The sequence below is a fragment of the Gadus macrocephalus genome, chromosome 2 (genome assembly GCF_031168955.1).
Source record: "Gadus macrocephalus chromosome 2, ASM3116895v1".
NCBI classification, from domain to species: domain Eukaryota; kingdom Metazoa; phylum Chordata; class Actinopteri; order Gadiformes; family Gadidae; genus Gadus; species Gadus macrocephalus.
In genome coordinates, this window is record NC_082383.1 from 17,521,608 (window position 1) to 17,544,122 (window position 22,515).

A 22,515-nucleotide genomic window follows, 5' to 3' on the forward strand; every position below is an offset into this window, starting at 1 on the left:
CTCTCTCTCTCTCTCTCTCTCTCTCTCTCTCTCTCTCTCTCTCGCTCTCTCGCTCTCTCTCTCGCTCTCTCTCTCTATTTCTCTCTCTCTCTCCAGGTTTCCCTCTGCTGCTCTCTCCATTCAGTCTCTTACATAATCTGTTTCTGTTTGTCTCTCCTTTTCTCCCTCTTGCTCTCTTTCTTTCAGTTGCTCTCTCTTGTTGTCGTTTCTCATTTTCGTATTTTTGCTCTCTCCCTCTCTCTCTCCCTCTCTCTCTCTCTCTCTCTCTCTCTCTCTCTCTCTCTCTCTCTATTCATCACTCTCTCTCTGTCTCTTTCCATCTCTCTCTCTATCTCTCCATCCGTTTACACAGGGTCCTGGTTCCCCTGAGCCTCACCACTGAGACTCACCCCTGACCATCCCCCCGGGACCCCCCCTGGTCTACAGCAAGATAAAGAGCGGGCTGCATGCTGCTCACCTCAGGGTCAACTGAGGAGAGCAGCATCATCACCACCCTGTATACCATCATCACCACCCATACGCCTGTTTCTCCCACACTGGGGAAGAGAGAGGTGTGTGTGTGTGTGTCTGTGTGTGAATCTGTGTGTGTCTGTGTTGGTGCATGTCTGTGTTCTTCTATAGTTCCTATTGCTTCACCTTTTGAAGAGCTGTTTCTCCTCTAATTTGGGAGATTAGAGGAGATTGTTCCACGGTTGTTGTGTGCCTGTTTTTACAATGCGTTGTGTACGCTCGCGTCGGTTGTTATTGGTGAGCGTTTCCATTGAGATAACCTTACACGAGGCAGTGTTATTGGGGGAGCATGCACTGATTATTACCACGCAGGCCGTGAATAATTTGGCAGCCTAATTGAGTCACGGAACATCAAGGAATTGAACTTGCAAGCCTACAGGTAAATGAGAGAGGGAGTGGAAGAGAGAGAGGTGGGGAGAGATAGAGAGGGAGGGAGGGAGGGTGGGAGAGAGGGAGGGAGGGAGGGAGGGAGGGACGGAGGGAGGGAGGGAGGGAGAGGAAAGAAGAGAGGTGATGAGAGATAGAGAGGGGGGGAGCGATTCCCTTCTATTATTTTCTAAGATACACCAGAAGGAAATAAAATAAACAGAAAGCTATCACTCTGAACAAATGGTTTATATAGAGAGTGCTGGAATGAAAAGTCTGAGCCTCAGTGCAGCCAATGAACCAACAATGACCCCCTGACAGTCCCGCCCACTTGTCCCTCTCTTGGCCAATCGCAGACCTGACCCCCATCAATCACAGTTATCTGACCAGGAGGAAGAACCTCTTGGGGCCGACGTTGGACAGTTCATGGGCGCCATTTCCGTTCCGTTGATGTGAGTGTGTGTGTGCGTGTGTTTGTGTGTTTCTGAGCGTGTGTGTGTGTGTGTGTGTGTGTGTGTGTGTGTGTGTGTGTGTGTGTGTGTGTGTTGGTGTGTGTGTGTGTGTGTGTGACTGTATTTGAGTGTGTGTGTGTGTGTGTGTGGGTGTGTGTGTCTATGTGTGTGCGTTTGTGTGTGTGCATATGAGTGATACAAAGCGTTATGCATCCATTATTAATGAGAGCACTGAGGCGGAGAAACAGACAGAAGGGAAACGTGACCACAGAGAGGGAGAGCTGGCAGAAGTAATTTGTAGAGATAGAAATCAGTTATCAACAGTTGAATCGGTGCACCACTGAATTATTATTCAATATTATTCCTACGATATTATCACAAATGCCATACCTCCTGTTACTTCTAGCAGTTTTAACCATTTAAAATAGTTAACTAGTTTTAATTTTTCTTTAACGAAACTGGCCAACTCTATCAACATTCTTTTCACGTCTCCAGTATGACGAGAAACTGTCTGTCTCGCTGTGATTTCCTGAGGGTGAAATGTGTGTTGTGTTCAAATCATATTGCATCATGCATGGTATTTAGCCATCAAAATAATGATTCAAGAGTATCACCAATAAAATGAATTATAAATATGTCAACCATTAATATGTCAATACCATTCATTCTTGGCTTAAGGGAAGAATATTAAAATCCCAATGCATGTGCTTACACATACGCTTATGCACACACAAACACAAATATGCATGCAAGGTATTTGGGCAACATATAGATATAAACTATAAGGGTGTCCATCTATGATTCATTGCCTTTTTTATTCTGTTGAGAGGTCAGTTGTTTGCTTTGGGAAGGACATTCGGTTCATGTGTGACTTGTTCTAGTCCCTCAGCAGCTTCTAGGAGCTCCACTCTGCTGCCTGTTGGTCAAGCTGAAGAACCATATCTGGAGGTCTGAGTTACATCACACTGAGGATTTCACTTTGGGTCATTTCTGAAAAAGCGTCATTTCAATTCACATTGGACATCATTTAAAAAACCAAAAGCTAAATTACTTTGTGTTATTTGTGAGGTGATTGTGTTATGTTATTGGATGTGTAGTAGTTATCATATATCCAAACATTGGAGACGTTGCATTGAGTGGGTGTGTACATACAGTGGTCAAAGGATCCTCTGGTTCAAAGGCGGGTTAAAACCAGAGAAACAAGACACAAGTCAAACAGGCCTTTTTCTCTCTCTCTCTCTTTCTCTTTCTAAATATGAGGAAAACAAAGGATGGTTTTCTATTCCGGAATCTTCCTCAAAGCCCCGATGGGAATTCACTGCAGCCTCTATTGATCCCTGAAGGAAAAAACAACTCGCTGCGTTTCTCTGTGTCAGCTTTCCTCCAAAAGTAAAGGAAATGTTTAATTTTAAAGAGAAAGACCAAGAATGAGATCGCTAGAGAGAGATACAGAGATGTAGAGAGTGTGGAGATAGGGGTGAGAGAGGGAGAGAGAGAGAGAGAAAGAGAGAGAAGGAGAGAGAGAGAGAGAGAGAGAGAGAGAGAGAGAGAGAGAGAGAGAGAGAGAGAGAGAGAGAGAGAGAGAGAGAGAGAGAGAGAGAGAGAGATAGAGAGAGACTGCTAGAGAGATATACAGAGAGGTACAGAGGGAGAGTGAGAGACGGAGTGCTGGGAAAAGGCACAGCCTGTAAACAGTGTTTTTGTGTGCCTCCAATAATCGCTGACAGAGAGGTCTGCTGCTGCAGCCGTTCCTCCGGGTCGGAGCTGATCACCTCAAGGGGGTCCACTGGGATTCGTCCAGCTTGCAAACTAGTCCAGTACTAGAAGAGGGGGATGGGGGAGTAGGGCCTACTGGGTTCTCTAACTGTAGGTCTCCTTAAGGTGGCCTCCTTAAGGAGGCCTGTAGGTGTAGAGGACCTGTTACTAAAGGATCAACATGTTGAATCTACTGAACCCTGAGTCAACTGTCAGTCACTTTGGATATAGAGGTTCACTTTGTATTTGAGTCTAAAGTGTAGTGAAAACCAAGAACATGCCATGTTTACACCTACACACATCGTCTCCAATATGAAGCATGTAAAAGTAACACCACCCTCACCTCCGCCTCCCTTCTCACTCCTCACCTCCTGGGTTTCCTCTGAGGATCCACCCCCCCCCCCCCCCCCCCCACCACCCCCCCACCCCCCCCCGACGACTGGAGGCTCAGAGTTCACCTCCTCCCTTCCCTTTCCTCCTCCCTCTCCTCCTCCCCTATCCTCTCCTCCTCCCTCAGCCTCCAACACCAAACCTCACGAGGACAGGAGCTGCTCGTTAAGAGGATGACTAATCGCTGCAGCCATGGATACTTTCGTTCATTCTTAAAATCAGACTAATTTGCCTGCCGTTGCTATGGTAATGCCCTTGTGCCCATCATAGGTTTCGAAATGATGTGTGAATGTATGAATCGGAGCATGAGAGAGTGCTGCCTGTCTAATGGTCGTGCCAAAATAAGCATCTTCAAGAAATTTATCAACATTACAAATTCAGGATAGTTCTGAACACCTTCTACAAGCCCCATTTACATGAGCCAGCCAGCTCACCAGCCGGCTCACCAGGCGGCTCACCAACCAGCTCACCAAACGGCTCACCAGCCAGCTCAACAACCATTTCACCAGCCAGCTCACCAACCAGCTCACCAGCCAGCTCACCATGGACATCACATTACATTATTTTACTACTTTGTAGTTCAGTTATGGTTCTCCGGACCATCCCTGAAATGAGGGATCCCAGACTGCTTCCCATCTCAGGAGCTTTCTTCTTGACCTTTGGGGGGCTCAGGGGGTGGTCATAAATCTAGGGCCAATAAACCTTCTGGGACTTTTGACGTAGCTTTGGAAAATGCAGAAATGCTAAATCATGTTAAGGCATAGTATTCTTTTTCTGTTTTGTCCATGAGTGCATATGTGTCAGTGCTTGTGTGTCAGTTCTTGTGTGTGTCTGTGTGTGCGTTCATGCACATGTATAGTAGAGATGTAAATGCTTAATGTAAATCCATCTAATATGGATAGTTGACATAATTAATGAGTGACCGCATAAGCAAGATAATAATGAGTCAGTAATCCTTCTCATCCACACGCCCCCGCGTCTCCCCGTAGAATAGTACCAGTGGCCGCGGTGTGTCCTCGAGAAGCGGCGTTACTGCGGCCCCTCACTGAACCCGAGAGGAGGAGGGGAAGGTGGCCCGTCAGAGTAGGAGGGGGGGGGGGGGGGGTGATGGAGAGTCCTCATGGTACATGTAAATGGAGTACAATAATACAGCGCTTATCTAACCAGTGGCCACTCAAATCGCTTTACAATACTGCCTCACATTCACCCATTCATGCACACATTCACAGCGGTGGCAGTCATGCTAGCTCGTCGAAGCAGTTAGGGTGAGGCGTCTCGCTCAGGGACACCTCGACACGAGCCGGAGATCCTTCCGGTTCCCAGCAGAACAGCTCTAGCTCCTGAGCCACAGGCCGCCCTCATCACCTCCTCCACACAGACCTGTCTCCCCATATGAACATGTAAGGTCATATATTTTAATATATATGTGGATGTTCTGTTTGTGAATTAAATGTAACCAGGCCCAATTTGTGTGAACACACTGCAAAGGAAAGGGAGAGATACTGGGAGGGAGAGTACCAGAGAAATTCACACGAAACACGCACACACATTTTATGTAAAACTATTCACCCTATATTGTTTCCCTTTCTGGTTTTCTTCTTGTGAAAGATGTTCACAGCAGAATGTTTTTCTGCTCTCCATCTGAGTGGTGAACCATAGTTTCCCAGAGTTTGGATTAATATCTAAAGTCCAAAGGCAGACTTGATCAAATCGGGGGGACGGCGTCTCTCGTTCTTCCAACAAATAATCTCGCTGGAGGCGGGGACGTTCTTTCGTAATTGGCAACCACAAACTAGACCACCGGCAGTAAATTGAGAGAAAAATTTGTCTTTAAACGGGTCAACACCATGTAGCCACAGTAGAAATAAGTTTATTTATATCTGATTCAGACAGCAACATCCATTTACGTGAAATATATATATATATTTTGTTTTTACAAACCAGGAAACAAGTGTTGACTCGTGGGGCATCCGGGTGTTGGGGTGTTGGGGTGTCTTGCATCACACCAGAGCCCTAATGGGTACAGACACACAACGACATGTGTGTGAGGAGGTTCTACACAGTAGGACTGGTGGGTTTGGCGGATCTGGTGGATCTTGGGGGTCTGGGGGGTATGGGGGGTATGGGGGATGTGGGGGGTATGGGGGGTTTGGGGGGGGGAACTGGTTCAGCCCGGTGTGATAACAGACTGAGCCCCAGGCTTCCCCACTCTCCACTTGACTTTCCTCCCTCTCCAGTCTGCCCACCGCCTGCACTCCTCTCTCAGGGGGTTACTGGGGGAAGAATTGACTCTCTGGCTCTGATCTGCTGAGGTGTTCAGCCACCAGGCAACAACCAAAAACCAACAACCACGCCCACAGCAACCAACCAACAACTAGGCCCTCAGCAACCAACCAACAACCAACAACCAGGCCCACAGCGACCATCAGCAACCAACCAACAACCAGGCGACAAACCAACAACCAGGCGACAAACAACCGGGCCCATGATGCCACCGGGCTTCTCCTGGCTTCTCCTTAAAGCTCCGGTCCTCTCTGCTCAGGTTCATCCCGTATTCCTTTTCAACATAATGTTACAATGGGTAATCATTCAATCAACAAGGGCAGTACTTAAAACATTCATGGAACTCTCCTCTAAGTTTCTCTTGGTCTGGATGTTAAATTGTAATATTGTTGTGCGTAATGCTTACGAGGGTTGTATAATGAAGCACAGCGCGTGGACAGAACAGAGCTTCTGTTTCCAATAACACTGAAACGACTGCTTACATAATGTGTTGATACTTCATGAGACGCTTAAGGTCCTTATGCTCTCCTCCTTCCCCCCTCCCCCACACTCGTACTCTTCAAACCATGACGCCGTTTCCAGTCGTGTAATCATTATGGAGCCACACCACGTACGGTCAGAAGGACAGGATGTTTATGAGTGCAGTGTAGCTGACGCATCGTATCAAAGGAGGCACTGCTCTGAGGCACACCGGCAGTGATGGGGTTTATAGGCCTCAGAATATGAACCAGCAACCTTGTCGATTTCCACACCAACATACTCTGTTGTTTTATGCAGAAGGTTGTTTCTTTTCCAACATCTACACCATCTGGCTCAGTGATCCGGTCAACTCCGAGCCGCCTCCTGTTCCTCCGCTCGCCCCTCCCTCCCGCTGGAAGGTCCTTGCCTTTCCTCTCTCCTATCACTCTTTCGGTAAATGCTTTCTTCTCTCCCTGTGTATCCTCCTGTTATCTCCCGCTCACACATTCTTCTCCCTCAACACCTCCTCCCTCCCCCTGTCCCTCTCTCTATCTACGCATATTACTACATCTTAATGTCCACACTCACTGTGTTCCTCCTCCTGATCCAACCCTCTCCTCTCCTTCCTCTTCTCCCCTTACCTCTCTTTCTCCGTCTCTATAGCTAACATACTTTCCTGTCTTTTCCTCACCATCTGTTTCTCCTACACCCACTCTCTCCATCAAACACTCGATCACTCTCTTTTTCTCTGTTATTTTCTGTCCCTCCCTCACCTCCCTCCCCTCCCCTCCCTCCCTCCCTCCCTCCCTCCCTCCCTCCCCTCCCTCCCTCTCTCTCTCTCTCCCTCCCTCATCTCTTTTCTGTGTAATCTTGTCTCTTCTCTACATGCTGACATTTCGGAGGCTTGCCCACCCACTCTCTCTCTCTCTCTCTTTCTCTCTCTCTCTCTCTCTCTCTCTCTCTCTCTCTCTCTCTCTCTCTCTCTCTCTCTCTCTCTCTCTCTCTCTCTCTCTCTCTCTCTGTATTTAAATCCATGCATATTGCAGTATAGTAGCAGAGTGTTTGTGTGGGCTCTGCCTAAAAGAGACAAACAAACAGGAAGGACGTGAGTGTCGGGCCAGGGGGGGCCCAGTCTAACCCAGTCTTCCCTTGGCTCGCTTTCCTGATATAACTTTCTCCTGAAATGATGTGAAATGACGCGTGTGACGTCATCTCAGTATGACTTTGCTTGCCTTCTAGAAGGGCAAGCAAACCACTGGTTTTGCTTGCCTACAAACCACTGGTTCCACAAATTTGTGAGCCTACTGATAAGGAATGAGGGGGTGCGGGAGCTCGCGTACGAGATGTGAACACAATGTTCGCCATGTTTCTTCAACACTTAGCTCGAGAACAAATTTGCAATGTGAAACAGCCAAAGTGGATTTTGAAAATCTATTGTTGGATTCGGACATTCAGGGCGATTCGTACGAGCAAGAATACAGCCAGGAAGAATTGACACAAATACAGAAGGAGGCCAACAGGCAACAGGCCTCGGCAACAGGCAAGGCTTGTTCAGCTGCGGCTGCAGCTGAACAAGCCTTGCCTGTTGCCGAGGACGAGGGGCTGAAGCGTGCCGGTTTGCTCTGTTCACCTTTCGGCGATGCCAGTTTCTTCTAGAATAAATGGCTGAATCTGGTGAGGATGGGGCCATGTGTGTAACCTCTCACCCAGGTTTTACTCCTCATCTGAACAGTTGGGTATAGGATGCATGTTTCCAGAACCGGAAACACCAGCCAAAGCCTGGTGTTTCCAGTTCTTTGGTGTTTCCATGTTTGTTTTTTTTAGTCACACATTGGCTACAATAGTTTTGTGTCCCGGGGAACGTGACAATGTAGTTATCCGAAAGTAGACGATCTTATTGGCAGAGCATAGGCTACGTTACGTTAGCTTGAAGTCTGTATAATGCTGTATAGGCTACTCAAGGCATAATTTATCTTGCTTTGCTAATGTTGTTCTCTTTCTTTCTTAGACTTCCTGTGTTGTCCAGGCCATCAGCGCTAATTACCCAGCTCAAAGATGGGCAGTACCATGGCTACCAGGAGACAGTAGATGCTCAAGATGAGCTGTGACTATTTTGACCATAGAAAACACACCCTACACGTTATATTTTTCTGAATAGTTCATATTTTTTTAAGAATAAAACTTCTAATTCATGTTGGTTGTTGTGATTTGTTTACTAACCGAAGTGCAGTTATACTAAAGTCGGCCTTCTGTATAAGATAAACACTTATTTCAACTTGGGAGAAAAAGGTTGAGTAAAACAATTGATATGATGAGCTACTGTAATTAGCAGATGTTTTTATGCTGTACAGTAATATACAAATGATGTGTTTGAAAAAAGGAGAGCAGAAGTCTAAACTAGTCAACGTATCACAGGGATATGTTTACACAAAGTTTGCTCACACTACGACTCGCGCTAATATAATGGGTCCTATCCCCTCTAAAAAAAACAGGAGGGTGGTGCAGCGAGCGCAATGCACTGTGGTAGTTTGAGGATTTCTTACTTTTGAGCCAGGGAGACACCTTCTGCCTTTTCTTAGGCTAGGATTTGCAAATTTATAGTACATAGAATTATTCATATAACCTTCATATCTCCACCGGTGAAGTATCCCTTTAATGAAATGGATCATTATTAGTGAAAACATTAAGGTGTGAGACTTACAGATCAAACTTGAGCTCCTAAATCTTACCTACAGCTCCTTTAATGAATAGGGATTGTCTCTGCGCACACTACCCACAAACGTCATCAACAATATACTACAGACACACACACACACACACACACGCACACACACACACGCGCAGACTGACATAAAGTGAATGGCGTACTTTGTTGTGATTGAGCAGCTTGTGCTTTGATCAAAGTCAACTGTGACATGTGACGAATGGCTCAGCTCGACGCGTTGTAGACACACACCCCTCAGCCCCTCCCTCGCCCTACACTGTAGTTACTTCTTCTGTGTGTGTGCGCATGCGTGTGTGCACGTGTCAAGTCTGATGCTAGGCTAGATTGACAACGAGCCGTCTTCACACGACAGATGGACAATTTTTGACATCACAGGAGCTTGAAAATACACACAAATACTGGCAGAGGAGAGGGGAGGGGGGCCGGGTGTTGGGGTGTCTTGCATCACACCAGAGCCCTCATGGGAACAGACACACAACCACATGTGTGTGAGGAGGCGTAGATGTTAACCATTTTAAAGCCTCCTCATGCATATTCCACTGAGCTGTATCTCCCCTGCTTTGTTTATGGAAACTAGGCCGCTGACTGGCTTCCGGCACCGGTTATAAGACAGGGGGAAGGAGAGACAGGCATAGAGGGAGAGGGAGAGAGAGAGGGGGGGGGAGAGACATAGAGACAGAGAGGGAGAGAGAGCGAGAGAGAGAGGGGGGGGGAGAGAGAGACATAGAGGGAGAGGGAGAGACATAGAGGGAGAGGGAGAGAGAGACATAGAGACAGAGAGGGAGAGAGAGAGAGAGAGAGAGAGCGAAGGGGGAAAGAGAGAAATAGAGGGAGATAGAGAGAGGGAGGGGAGAGAGAGAGGGAGAGAGAGGGAGAGGGGGGAGAGAAATAGAGTGAGAGGGAGAGAGAGAGAAAGAGCGAGAGGGGAAAGAGTGATGTAGAGATGGAGAGAGAGAAAAAGATGGAGAGCGATAGAGACAGAGGGAGAGAGCTTGAAAATGTAACAAGCGTTAACGTCCCTTGCCATCTATTTTCATCACAGATGGACAATAGACAGGCAGTACTAGGGTTGTTAGTCTCAGGGAGGAGAGAGAGAGAGAGAGAGAGAGAGAGGGAAAGAGAGAGAGAGAGAGAGGTAGAGAGAGAGAGAGATAGAGAGCGAGGCAGAGATATACGGTTAAAAGAAAAAGTTGAATTCCACACAGTTCAACCTAAACTTTCATTCAATGTCCTTCAAAGCTCCAAGAATCAATACATATCCGTCTCTGCCAGGATCTCACCCTATTTCTCTGCTGCGCCTCTCTGTGCTGGGAATGAGGGAAAATAAACATGGTTAGAATTTTGGAAACAGTTTGTGCTCCTGACCTTCTGGTAAAGAAACCGTTTCAGAATCTAGATTCACAACTCCTTGTTGCGATTGTAAAATCACTTGGAAAATTGTTTCCAAATCTTTCTTCCAAAGGGGGTAATTTCAGTATGTTGGTTCTCCTCATTATTTTTTTAAGCACGGCTTTCTTTCTCTCCATAATATTTTCTCCCATAATCCCTACATGCTCATCAACTCCAGCGAGCAGAAGGTCTCTGGACCATGGCCGTCCTGACACGTTCCTCTGGTCCCTCTGCGGATCTCAGCGTGGGCAGCCAGGGAGAAACCTGTAGGCGCCACAAGCTCCACAGAGCCGCCGTATAGAGGGACACCGCACCTGGCCCCCGGGGCAAACCGCCGCCGTTTGGCCACAGGAAGTGACACGCTGAGGCTGAAACGAGGGGGTGGAGGAATAGCTGGACGTGCTAACGACAGATGGTGGAGCGCAGTCGGGTCTGAGAGCCAAAACACTGAATTGTGGGGGAGGTTAGGACTCACAGTCACAGGAAGGCTCTCTAGATGATGAGGTCTCTCTAGAAGAGGAGGTCTCTCTAGAAGTGGAGGTCTCTCTAGGAGAGGAAGTCTCTCTAGAAGAGGAGGTCTCTCTACAGGAAGACCCTCTAGAAGTGGAGGTCTCTCTGGAAGAGGCAGTCTCTCGAGAAGAGGAGGTCTCTCTAGAAGAGGAAGTCTCTCTAGAAGAGGACCCGCGGATCATCACAGGCTACCGGCTACCATCAATGTCTTGTTTGAGACGTGTCTTTGCCCATGCTCACCAGCGACCGCAGCTCCAGACAGGAAGCTGATACCAGCTTCCTGGCACGCAGTCCGACCACTCATTCAGTCAGACCTGAAGCCAAGCGGCCGACACTGGCTCTGTCAACATCGTAACTCATGCCGGCTCCAATGGGAGGGAGCCCAGACGATAGGGAGAGGGTGAGGAGACAGACAGACAGACAGGCAGGTAGGCAGGCAGACAGACAGAGAGACAGACAGACAGACAGACAGACAGACAGACAGACAGACAGACAGACAGACAGACAGACAGACAGACAGACAGGCAGGGAGACAGACAGACAGACAGACAGACAGACAGACAGACAGGCAGGGAGACAGGCAGGGAGACAGACAGACAGACAGACAGACAGACAGACAGACAGACAGACAGACAGACAGACAGACAGACAGGCAGGGAGACAGACAGGCAGGGAGACAGAGAGAAGGACAGAAGGAGGGCAGAGGGAAAAGAGCAACCGTGTAGCTAAAAAGTACTGAAGTGATCAGCTTGTGATCAACGATAGAGAGAGAGAGGGGAAGGAGAGAGAGAGAGAGAGAGAGGGAGAGAAAGAGAGAGAGAGAGAGAGCGAGAGAGAGAGGGAGAGAGAGAGAGAGAGAGAGAGAGAGAGAGAGAGAGAGAGAGATAGAACAGATACACTATTTAGTGTATCTGTTCTACCTTCCAAGATATGAGAAGGATGCCCCAAGGAGGTGGTGGGGGGGAGGGGGGAGAGCAGGATTTACGTCCAGACGCAAACCTCGGAGCAGTCCATCGATGGCCCCAACACTTGATCAATGGCAGTTGAGAGAGCCTAATTGCGCTGGGTGTGCAGGCGGTTTAAGATTCATTGTCCCTGTGAATAAACTGGAGCTCCGAGTGTGTCCTCCGTCTCAGGAGGGCACAACAGCTCGATGGGGTGGGCTCAGCGGTGCTTATCGGTCCGGGCAGGGGTGACGGGGGACGGGGGACGGGGGACGGGGGACGGAGAGTCAACGACGAGGGATCACACGGTTCAGCCGGTAACGCACGGTCGCAGGCGGAAGTCTGAGCAGCATGACACCACCTTCTGACACCCTGACCCCAGGAAGTTGGAGCAGGGGGAGAACTCAACGGTCCAAGGAGATCGCTACTGTATCCACACCAGGTGTCTCCAGTCAACCCCTCTTCTATCCGTGTGAAACACTAAGAAGGCTGAAGGAAGTAAACATCAGTTTGTCTCATCAGATTAGATAAAGCTACCAATTTATTTTTATCCTCAAAACCGCTTTGACTGTGACTGCCCCAGAACTAATGTATGTCAAGGAGAACAATGATTTGTGTCACCTCAGTCCCTGACTAGCGCAGGTTTATGTTTAGACTGTAGTACTATCGAATACTACAGTAGAGCGCTGAGTGGTTCAGATCACAACATGCTGCCTACTTGCTGTACATCGTAAAAAAGTTGTATGTTCTTGTATTTTTGTGGACCATACAAATATTTTATGTATTTGATTAATTGTATCTTAATCTGACGGTTGCTGAATTTTTCAAAGCCATCTATTCCTCTGGAATGGAGATCTGCATTTCTACGGTACGAAGGACAGAGATCTCGATTCATTCTCTCCCGGTCAGCAGGCCGGTTCCCACCTCAGGTGTGAGGCCCTGCTGCTGGGTCTGGCGCCCAGACACTCATCACCTCACAGTGTTGATCTCCCCAAAACCATGCACCCCCCTGCCACGTTTACCATCCTGGAGGGTGGGGGGGGGGGGGAGACGTGTTCCTGGGCCAGCGACCCTCACATCCTCCGTCCACCTTGGAGGAGGAGGGGGGGGGTGGTCTCTAGTCGAGGTCCTCATGACCCTCACACAATCAATGGATCAATGGAAGTGATTCCCTAACCTCCGGACCTCTGCTGTGGGTGGTTGGTCCACTCAGCCTATAGCAGCGCTGCGCATGGTACAAAGCAGGATGTCCTTCACTAATGGACATCAGCAGCTCGTGGAACGCACGCATCATACATCGCCATGGCAACCTCTTGACCTGGCTTCAGTAAGATATGATGCTCTCTCTTGCTCTCTCTCTCTCTCTCTCTCTCTCTCTCTCTCTCTCTCTCTCTCTCTCTCTCTCTCTCTCTCTCTCTCTCTCTCTCGAATCCGCCCATGTTCATTGAGTGCAGAGGTGTCAAAAGTATTCACATTCATTACTCAAATTGAAGTATAGATACTAGCGTTTAAAAATACTTCTGTAGAAGTTTAAGTATCAACTCAAGCTTTTTACTCAAGTAAAAGTATAAAAGTACTGGTTTCCAAACTACTTAAAGTATTAAAATAAAAGTAAAGCAAGGGGAACAAAATGCCCTTAAGGACAAAAGCTTAGGCCGTGCCACAGGGGCCTATAGTATTACAATCAGCTTTTTTGCCAAGTATGCTCACACATATAAGGAAATAGCAGACGTAGATGAGCGAAATGTCCCAACCAAGCACCAGTGAGGAGGTTGGTAGCCAAGAAGACCTGCCAACCCTTCTACATCCCTGGCCGTACCTGGAAGAATTTTTTTAAATGGTTGGATGCAAAAACAACTCAGTTCTTACTCGTTACATCTTAAATTCCTGCAGCTAAGCTTGGATACATACATTTATATTCCCAATAAATGCTTTTGATAACATGCCTCTGAAGTTTGACTTTTTGCACCATTCCAATACTTACAGGGAACTAGTCATCATATCTTCCGCTCCATGAAACACATGTTAATGCTCAGTAGTACACATATATGGTTCTTTAATGTATTTGCATTGTACTAATATGCGTTAAATTTCAATGGGCATAAATGTGTCTGAAACAGGTGCATCCCAATTTTTTCAACATTAACATTATGGTCATTAGATGGCCTTTAGAAAAATGTTTTTTTGGGGGGAAGTGGGGCAGTGTGCTATAGAGGTGTGCTGTGTGTGTGTCACTAATTCACGGATGGGATAAATGCAGAATTTGTTGATTCCAAATTCCTTGTATGTGTGAGCATACTTGGCAAAAAAGCAGTACTTTTATACTTTTACTTAACTAAAAAGCTTGAGTTGATACTTCAACTTCTACAGAAGTATTTTTAAACGCTAGTATCTATACTTCTACTTGAGCAATGAATGTGAATACTTTTGACACCTCTGACCAATAGGGTGTCAGAATGGTATGTGTTTCTATTCTCATCCAACCCATCAAATTCACTCTATCCGATGACGCGAATTATCTGGATAGGTTTTTTTGTTTGTGTTTTTTTTAACGTAAAAATAGTTACTCCAGTTAAGTATAGATACCCAAAATCTCTACTTAAGTAAGGTAACAAAGTATTTGTACTTCGTTACTTGAAACCTCTGATCGAGTGAATATACCTCTGATTTAAAATGCACAGTTCTGGAAATGGAGAATCCCCAGAGAGCAGTGTTGCTTTAAATGAGACTTCAGGTTTGAGGTTTTACAGCTTCCTGGCCCGCTGCCTGGAACCGGTCCCAGATTTAATTGTAATACTGTAATCTTTATACTGGAAATACGTCCACTTTCCTGGTGCTTTCATTTAAAGAGAATGAACGCTTTTGTCCAATGTTACTCTTACAGCCAAGAATCAATGGAGCAATATCTGGTATTCTACAACCCAGTAGTTCTACAGTACCATGTACCCCAGTACTGCAGCACCATGTTCCACAGTAATAATAATAATAATAGATTCAATTTATATAGCGCTTTTCACGTACTCAAAGCGCTTGTACTCAAAGCCCAGTACTACTGCAGTACCATGTATCACAGTACTACTGCAGTACCATGTATCCCCACATTGTCAACTTCTTAAGTGAAGTTTTCCTCATCTGGAGTCGTGGTGCATGTTGACAACATGTGCAGGGAGATAAACCCACAGTGTGTCCCTATTGGAGGACTCATGACCAGGTGGTTACACATATCTGTGTGTGTGTGTGTGTGTGTGTGTGTGTGTGTGTGTGTGTGTGTGTGTGTGTGTGTGTGTGTGTGTGTGTGTGTGTGTGTGTGTGTGTGTGTGTGTGTTTGTGTGTGTGTGTGTTTGAGTTGATTGATCGTCTCATTTGCTCCCTCTCTCTCTCCCTATCTTTCTCTGCACAAACACACTTCAATCATCTGCTCTGTTGCTCTTCTGCTCTCTCTCTCTCTCTCTCTCTCTCTCTCTCTCTCTCTCTCTCTCTCTCTCTCTCTCTCTCCCCCCCCTCTCTCTCTCTCTCTCTCTCTCTCTCTCTCTCTCTCTCTCTCTCTCTCTATCCCAGGAAATGATCTCTTAGCTAATTTGCACTCTTGCACTTTAATCTCCCCAACTTCATTCTTCTACTTGGTCCATCCCTCACCAACCATCCATCCCCACTTCAGTGTTCTTTCACTCTCTCTCACCCTTATCTCCACACCTCTACCAAAGAGCTCTTGGTTTTCCAGATGAACCTCAATCTGATGAGAGCTCACATCGGGTCAAACTCTGAGAGCCATCGGCCACACAGCCTCAACGGCTCTTCAAGTGAACCAAACCTCCGTCCTGAATGTCTCAAGTGCCAGTCAACCCAACATTATCTACTCTTCTTATGATCATCAACTCTGCTATTTTGTAGCTGCGTTTTGAAGCGGTGTAAAAAAAGACGTCTAAAATCTGTATTTAGCGAGAGGGTTGTGAATTTTCTACACAGGACTCCGAACTCGAGTCCTGTTCTTCCTGTGACGTCCAGACGAAGAGGAGGCGGGGCCACAGTGTGTGTGGGCGGAGCTACAGTGTGTGGGCGGAGTTCCGTCTGAGCAGCTAAGCCGCATGGTTCAGCACCGCGGTGCGAGGCGCATTCAATCTCAACATCGCTCACGCTCAACGACGTGTACTCGCTAAAAATAAAAGTTTCACAAAGTCGCCGTGAGTCGTAACCATGGGGATGACCCCTCCTAGGCCTTCCTAAAACTCTCAGCCCAAAAGGCTTTTCTTTACGTCACAGTGGAGGCTTAAGCTGAAACACGGGGTTCACTTACACTTTGAGCGCTGTGCAAGAGAACTATCCACGGAACAATCTGGGTGCAGCTGTGCAGCGAATCAGGGCCAGGAGGTTGCCCTAGAAACCAGTGGTTTTCAAACTGTGGGTCGGGTCACCGAAGTGGGTCACAGCCTGTGACCAAGTGGGTTGCTGCAATGCTATAACAAGGCTTTTTCTTTGATACCCGACACGCCTTCTGTCTCCTAGCTGGCTCATAGGAACACTGAACGTACAACAAGGCATTTATTTTGATATACGACCCGCCTTCTGTCTCCTAGCTGGCTCATAGGGAACCTGAATTTGTGTTGACGGACAGTTCACCTCTAGAGTAATGATGATCATCTCACTGTGGGTCGTAATGCCTGAGAATGGGGTCCTAATGCCAGGGTACACCACAGGGGCTGGGGGTGGGAGAGTGTTCGGAGCCTCTGCCATGAAGCTGGCCATGTTTATGTTTCCATGCTGGCGTTTAATCTCCACAGGGTTGTGTCTACTGGGTAAGTTCACCTCCCGATGTTACAAATGTGTTTTGTGGTGGAAAACTACTTATTTAGAAAATGAAAGTGTGGGATTATGATCTCTGCCACACTACGCAACGCAAAGTCAAACAGAGCGACGGGGGGGAAGCAGCAGGGTGCGGGACTAACATCACACAGAGAGAACGGGAGAGAAAAGGGCGAGAGAGAGATGGCGCTAGTGGGGGAGAGAGGGAATGGGAGAGAGGAGCGAGAGAGAAAGAGAGTGAGAGAGAGACTCCAAATGAAGCAGCAGAAATGGGTAACTGTGGCAGATCGATAAAGAAGCAGAGACAACATCATGCGTTATTGGTTTGGCTGGCACACCAAAGACACAACAGTGCTTTGACTTTAATGGACACTTAGAAGCCATCATACTTGTTCGCTTTCTCTCACTCACTGTGTTCTTCTTTTTTCTCTCTCAGTCTCTCTCAGTCTCTCTCTCTCTCTCTAGCTCTCTCTCTCCCAAACTCTCGTTCCAGTCTGACAGCTCCGTAAGCGGGGAATCTGTTTGCCATGATTGTAATTCCGTATGTGTCTATATCTTTCTATCTATATTTAAAACAAACAAATCTCAACTGGCTGTCTTCTATCTGGCAACGGCTCTGGGCATCCTAATTAACGGAGAGACAAACAATAGTGACTGTGTGTAGTGTGGGTTATGTAATCTGGTGTTGACGGAACGTGTGATCGTCTTCTACCTTATTGTTTTAGAGTTGATAAAACACATATGTGTGGTTGCTGTTTCAGACCAGCGCGCGCGTGTGTGTGTGTGTGTGTGTGTGTGTGTGTGTGTGTGTATGTGTGTGTGTGTGTGTGTGTGTGTGTGTGTGTGTGTGTGTGTGTGTGTGTGTGTGTGTGTGTGTGTGTGTGTGTGTGTGTGTGTGTGTGTGTGTGTCTGCCCTCCATATCCCCCGTGTTTGAACGCATTCAGCCAGGAACAGAAACGTATCTATGGCAGGAGAACAACAGCCATACATTGTGCATTGTGAGGCTAATTGTCTGTGGCGTGTTCTCCTGGCTCCAGGCCATCTGTGCTCCGTTGTGTTCTTTTTAAATATAGAAACGTAATCAAGGACAGAAGTCCGTTCCAAAACGACCGCCACCCAGGGAGACGAGTCATCCTCAATCCTCACATCCTCACTCCGCCCAATCACTGGTCTGTCAGACGGTCAGCTATTGATTGAACAATAGTAAGAACATGTCCACTGCATGTCGCTAGCTCAGCGTTACCCTGACTCTTGTATCCCGAAAGTGCGATACCGTCTGGGAACTGGGATCAAACCATCCCCCCTTCTTCTCCTGTTCACCAAAACATTTGGGCAAAAAGATTGTTTATGTCAAGATGTCGAAACAGAATGTTTGTCATCTATTGTGTTCTCAGTGAAGAAGTCGTCACCCAAGTGACCCATGAAACACGCAGGGCGCTGGTTGAGAAGCTGCAACCCAGTCGCCAAGAAAAAACGTCAGTGGTGTACGTTTCCATGACACTGGATACGTAGCATTTCAACGTAAAAAATAGCGTGTTATACCTACAATATCCACGTGTGCCGCTGTGGAGGCGGGTTTCGGGGTTTGGGTTTCACGGCTTTCGCGGCAAATTGTGGACACGATTGTTTAGGGGGGTGGGGGGGGGGGGGGGGGAGGACTGTTGATGACCGGGGAGGGGGGGGGGGGGGGGGGGGAGAGGACCACGTTTTTTGAGGGGGGACGACGACACACGATTGTAGGGGGGGGGGACACGTTAGTTGAAGGGGGGGGGGGGGGGGGGACGTTGTAGGGGGGGGGGCACGCTCGACAACGAGAGTTGGTTTTTATTGAACGCTCGACAACGAGAGTTGGTTTTTATTGAACGAGACTTCAACACGGAACAGCTGCGCGAAACGATGGTCAAGTCACTCTCGGTGACGGTGTCGACAATAATGAACACACGAATAATGTTAATAGAACAACCACAACCACATAACATCCCGAACCCATTAACCCCACTTAATCCTAACAACAAAACAAGTTAACAAAAGCCCCATTTGTCAACTGAGAACCCCAATTCCCAGAATCCCCCGCGGCTCCGGAACACGCGGTAGCTATATTAATCTTTATTATCTGAATGGGAAATGCAATATTTTTAGGACAGATACACCATTAACGCGTTTCTAATGACATTTCTAGCGAGAAATATACATTTTCCTTACATAATCTTCAGTCAGTTGAATGTGTATGATCTTTATTAATCTTTATTATCTGAATGGGAAATGCAATATTTTAGGACCGATTCACCGTTAAACGTGTTTCTAATAACATTTCTAGCGAGAAATATACTTTTTAATTGCATAATCTTCAGTCAGTGATTGTGTCTGATCTTTAGTTTTATAGTTATTAGGAGTTGATCGGCTCGCTCGCTATGTTTCAACGGACGTCAGGTTGCTTTCGCTAAACTAGCAGCTCACGTGCTCCTGCGTTTGTGTTATTAAACTGTTACTTTATGTAACTTTTAATGATATCATCTTGTTAGAAACACGTATATCTGAGAGCCACCCAGTCGCCAAAATCATACCTACGTTGACAGTGTACGTTTCGTGAACACTGGATTACGTCGCATTTCAACATAAAATAGCGTGTTATACACACACACACACACGCACGCACATGCACAGACACACACACACACACACACAAGCACACACACGCACGCACAGACACACAGACACAGACACAGACACACACACCACACACACACACACACACACACACACACACACACACACACACACACACACACACACACACACACACACACACGCACACACGCACACGGTGCATTTCGCTGCTAAAACAACAACAAAATTATATTCCCTCAAATATTATTACTTTCAAACGTTGGCCAAAATGGCCAATAATATCATTTTTTTTGGGATGCTTCTAGGACATTTTGGGTGGATTTTGAACGGTATGTGGGGGGCACGTTTTTTGCAGGACCTGGCAACCCTGCGCTGTTGCCCAGAGATCTGGATCCACCCCGCGTGGTGCCGTCTCCTTTTGACCTTTTGACCCCAGACTTCTGGGGGAATAGCTGAATCAATTCATTAGTCAATCAGAAGCATGTAAATATCTTTCCGGTGGCGTAAGAGGACGAACAAGGTGTCCTTCAACATCTACGCTTCCAGGCGATTGCAACGGTGCCACACATGAGCATATTCGAACATGTTTAATGGTAGTAATTAGCTGTCGAAATTGGAGGCCTTAATCAATACTGAGCAGCTATTGATTTGCTTCCCGATAAAGATTTGTCACAAATGACATGTTATTTAGCATCTACACGTTGAGCTGAGTCCAATGACACCAAGAACCGACACTCTAGCTAATGGTAACATGTATTTACATGGTACACCTAGGTCTAGGACATGATCTCGGTGTAGCAAGAGGGCGAGGCTTGATCTCATTGGACTCAGCTTAACGTGTAGATGCTAATTAACATGTAATTTGTCAAAAATCTCCATCGGGAAGCAAATCTATAGCTGGTCCTTATTGATAAAGGCCTCCAAAATCGACAGCTAATTACTACCCGAAACATATTCAAATATGATCATGTGTGGCACTGTTGCAATCGTCTCGAAACGTTGATGTCAAAGGACACCTTGTTTGCTCTGTTGCACCACCGGGAAGATATTTTCATACTTCTAATGGATTGATTCATATTTTTAGGTTCTCGGAGTGAGACTTTAAGTGGCTGCAGCAGAAGTGTTGAGACGAAAGATGATATCAAGAGATTTATAGAATATTCCCATTCACATTATGATTCTTCGTCGTAACATCCGACCAAACATCCTTTACATTCACAGAGCGAAGATTATGAAAGTCCAGGCTCAGCAAGTGCTCCATCTCGTTGCACCTGCACCCAGCGGCTCGCTTGCAAGATTTTGCCTGAAGTTCTTCCCAGACCAACACCCTAGCCATCCAACATGCATATCTGAGAATCAGGCCTCTCTTAATAATGACAAAAAGTTATGAGAGAAATACACATTAACTTTTTGTTATCTCATAAGCGGCGTGGTGCCGGCTCCTTTTGACCTTTGACCCCCGACTTCAAAAACGTGGCCACAGGCCAGCTGTGTCTACACACCTTTAGCCACAAATGTACACCTCCATCCCACAAAAAATGGGGACTAGAAACTAACCTCTGTCTTATGTACATTTACTGTACTGTTGGAGGTCACGCCCCTTTGCCGACCTTTTCAAGATAGCTAGGATGCTAAAATGTTTACACACATTTCCCGGGGCCCCGTGTACGACATATCCGAGATTTGGAGTTCTAGCCCTTAGAGATAAAAAGTTTTCCCAAAGGAGTGGTCATTTGGACAAAGCCCTCAGAAGTGTAGCCTGCAAGACCTAATGGTTCAGAATGTGGTGGAAAACAGTTTTTGAGATAGGAAGGTCCTACCGCCCTGAAATTTTAATACCTTATTCTAGGCCCCCCCTTCCTGCCCTCGGGGTCCGACCGGGCCAAGTTTCGGTGCGGGGGGTCCAGTAGGCCCTAGATATGGTATTCAAATTTCAGGGCGGTAGGACCTTCCTATCTCAAAACTTTTTTTCCACCACATTCTGAACCATTAGGTCTCGCAGGCAACACTCTGAAGGGGCTTTGTCCAAATGACAGTCCATTTGGGAAAACTTTTTTTCTCTATGGGCTAGAACTACAAATCTTGCATATGTCGTTCTCGGGCCCCGGGAAATGTGTGTCAACATTTTAGCATCCCTAGCTATCTCGAAAAGGCTGGAAAAGGGCGTGACCTCCAACGGTACAGTCAATGTACATAAGACAGAGGTTAGTTTCTAGGCCCCATTTTTTGCGGGATGGAGGTGTACATTTGTGGCTTAATGTGTGTAGACACCGCTGGCCTGTGGCCACGTCTTTGAAGTCTGGGGTCAAAAGGTCAAAAGGAGCCGGCACCACGCCGCTTATGAGATAACAAAAAGTGAATCTGTATTTCTCTCATTACATTTTGTCATTATTGAAGAGAGGCCTGATTCTCAGATATGCATATTGGACTGTTAGGGTATAGGTCTGGGAAGAACTTCAGGCCAAAATCTTGCAAGCGAGCCGCTGGGTGCAGGTGCAACGAGATGGAGCACTTGCTGAGCCTGGACTTTCATAATCTTCGCTCTGTGAATGTAAAGGATGTTTGGTCGGATGTTACGACGAAGAATCATAATGTGAATGGGAATATTCTATGAATCTCTTGATATCATCTTTCGTCTCAACACTTCTGCTGCAGCCACTTAAAGTCTCACTCCGAGAACCTTAAAATATGAATCAATCCATTAGAAGTATGAAAATATCTTCCCGGTGGTGCAGCAGAGCAAACAAGGTGTCCTTTGACATCTACGTTTCGAGACGATTGCAACAGTGCCACACATGATCATATTTGAATATGTTTCGGGGTAGTAATTAGCTGTCGATTTTGGAGGCCTTTATCAATAATGACCAGCTATAGATTTGCTTCCCGATGGAGATTTTTGACAAATTACATGTTAATTAGCATCTACACGTTAAGCTGAGTCCAATGAGATCAAGCTCGGCCTCTTGCTACACCGAGATCATGTCCTAGACCTAGGTGTACCATGTAAAATACATGTTACCATTAGCTAGAGTGTCGTTCTTGGTGTCATTGGACTCAGCTCAACGTGTAGATGCTAAATAACATGTCATTTGTGACAAATCTTTATCGGGATGCAAATCAATAGCTGCTCAGTATTGATTAAGGCCTCCAATTTCGACAGCTAATTACTACCATTAAACATGTTCGAATATGCTCATGTGTGGCACCGTTGCAATCGCCTGGAAGCGTAGATGTTGAAGGATACCTTGTTTGTCCTCTTACGCCACCGGAAAGATATTTACATGCTTCTGATTGACTAATGAA

General features: G+C 46.7%; 1 protein-coding gene across 3 annotated transcripts in view; it reads right to left on the reverse strand.

Annotated features, from left to right (window-relative positions):
* LOC132472817 (protein phosphatase 1 regulatory subunit 29) overlaps positions 1–22,515 on the reverse strand; it is a 63,121-nt gene that overhangs the window by 18,842 nt on the left and 21,764 nt on the right. Inside the window, exon 1 of one of the 3 annotated variants that reach the window (XM_060072614.1) lies at positions 5,415–5,575. The exons of the other annotated variants lie outside the window; for them this stretch is intronic. The gene's annotated coding sequence lies outside the window, so the exon portion shown is untranslated. Of the gene's footprint in view, positions 1–5,414; positions 5,576–22,515 lie in introns of those variants that run through there. 3 annotated transcript variants of the gene reach the window in all.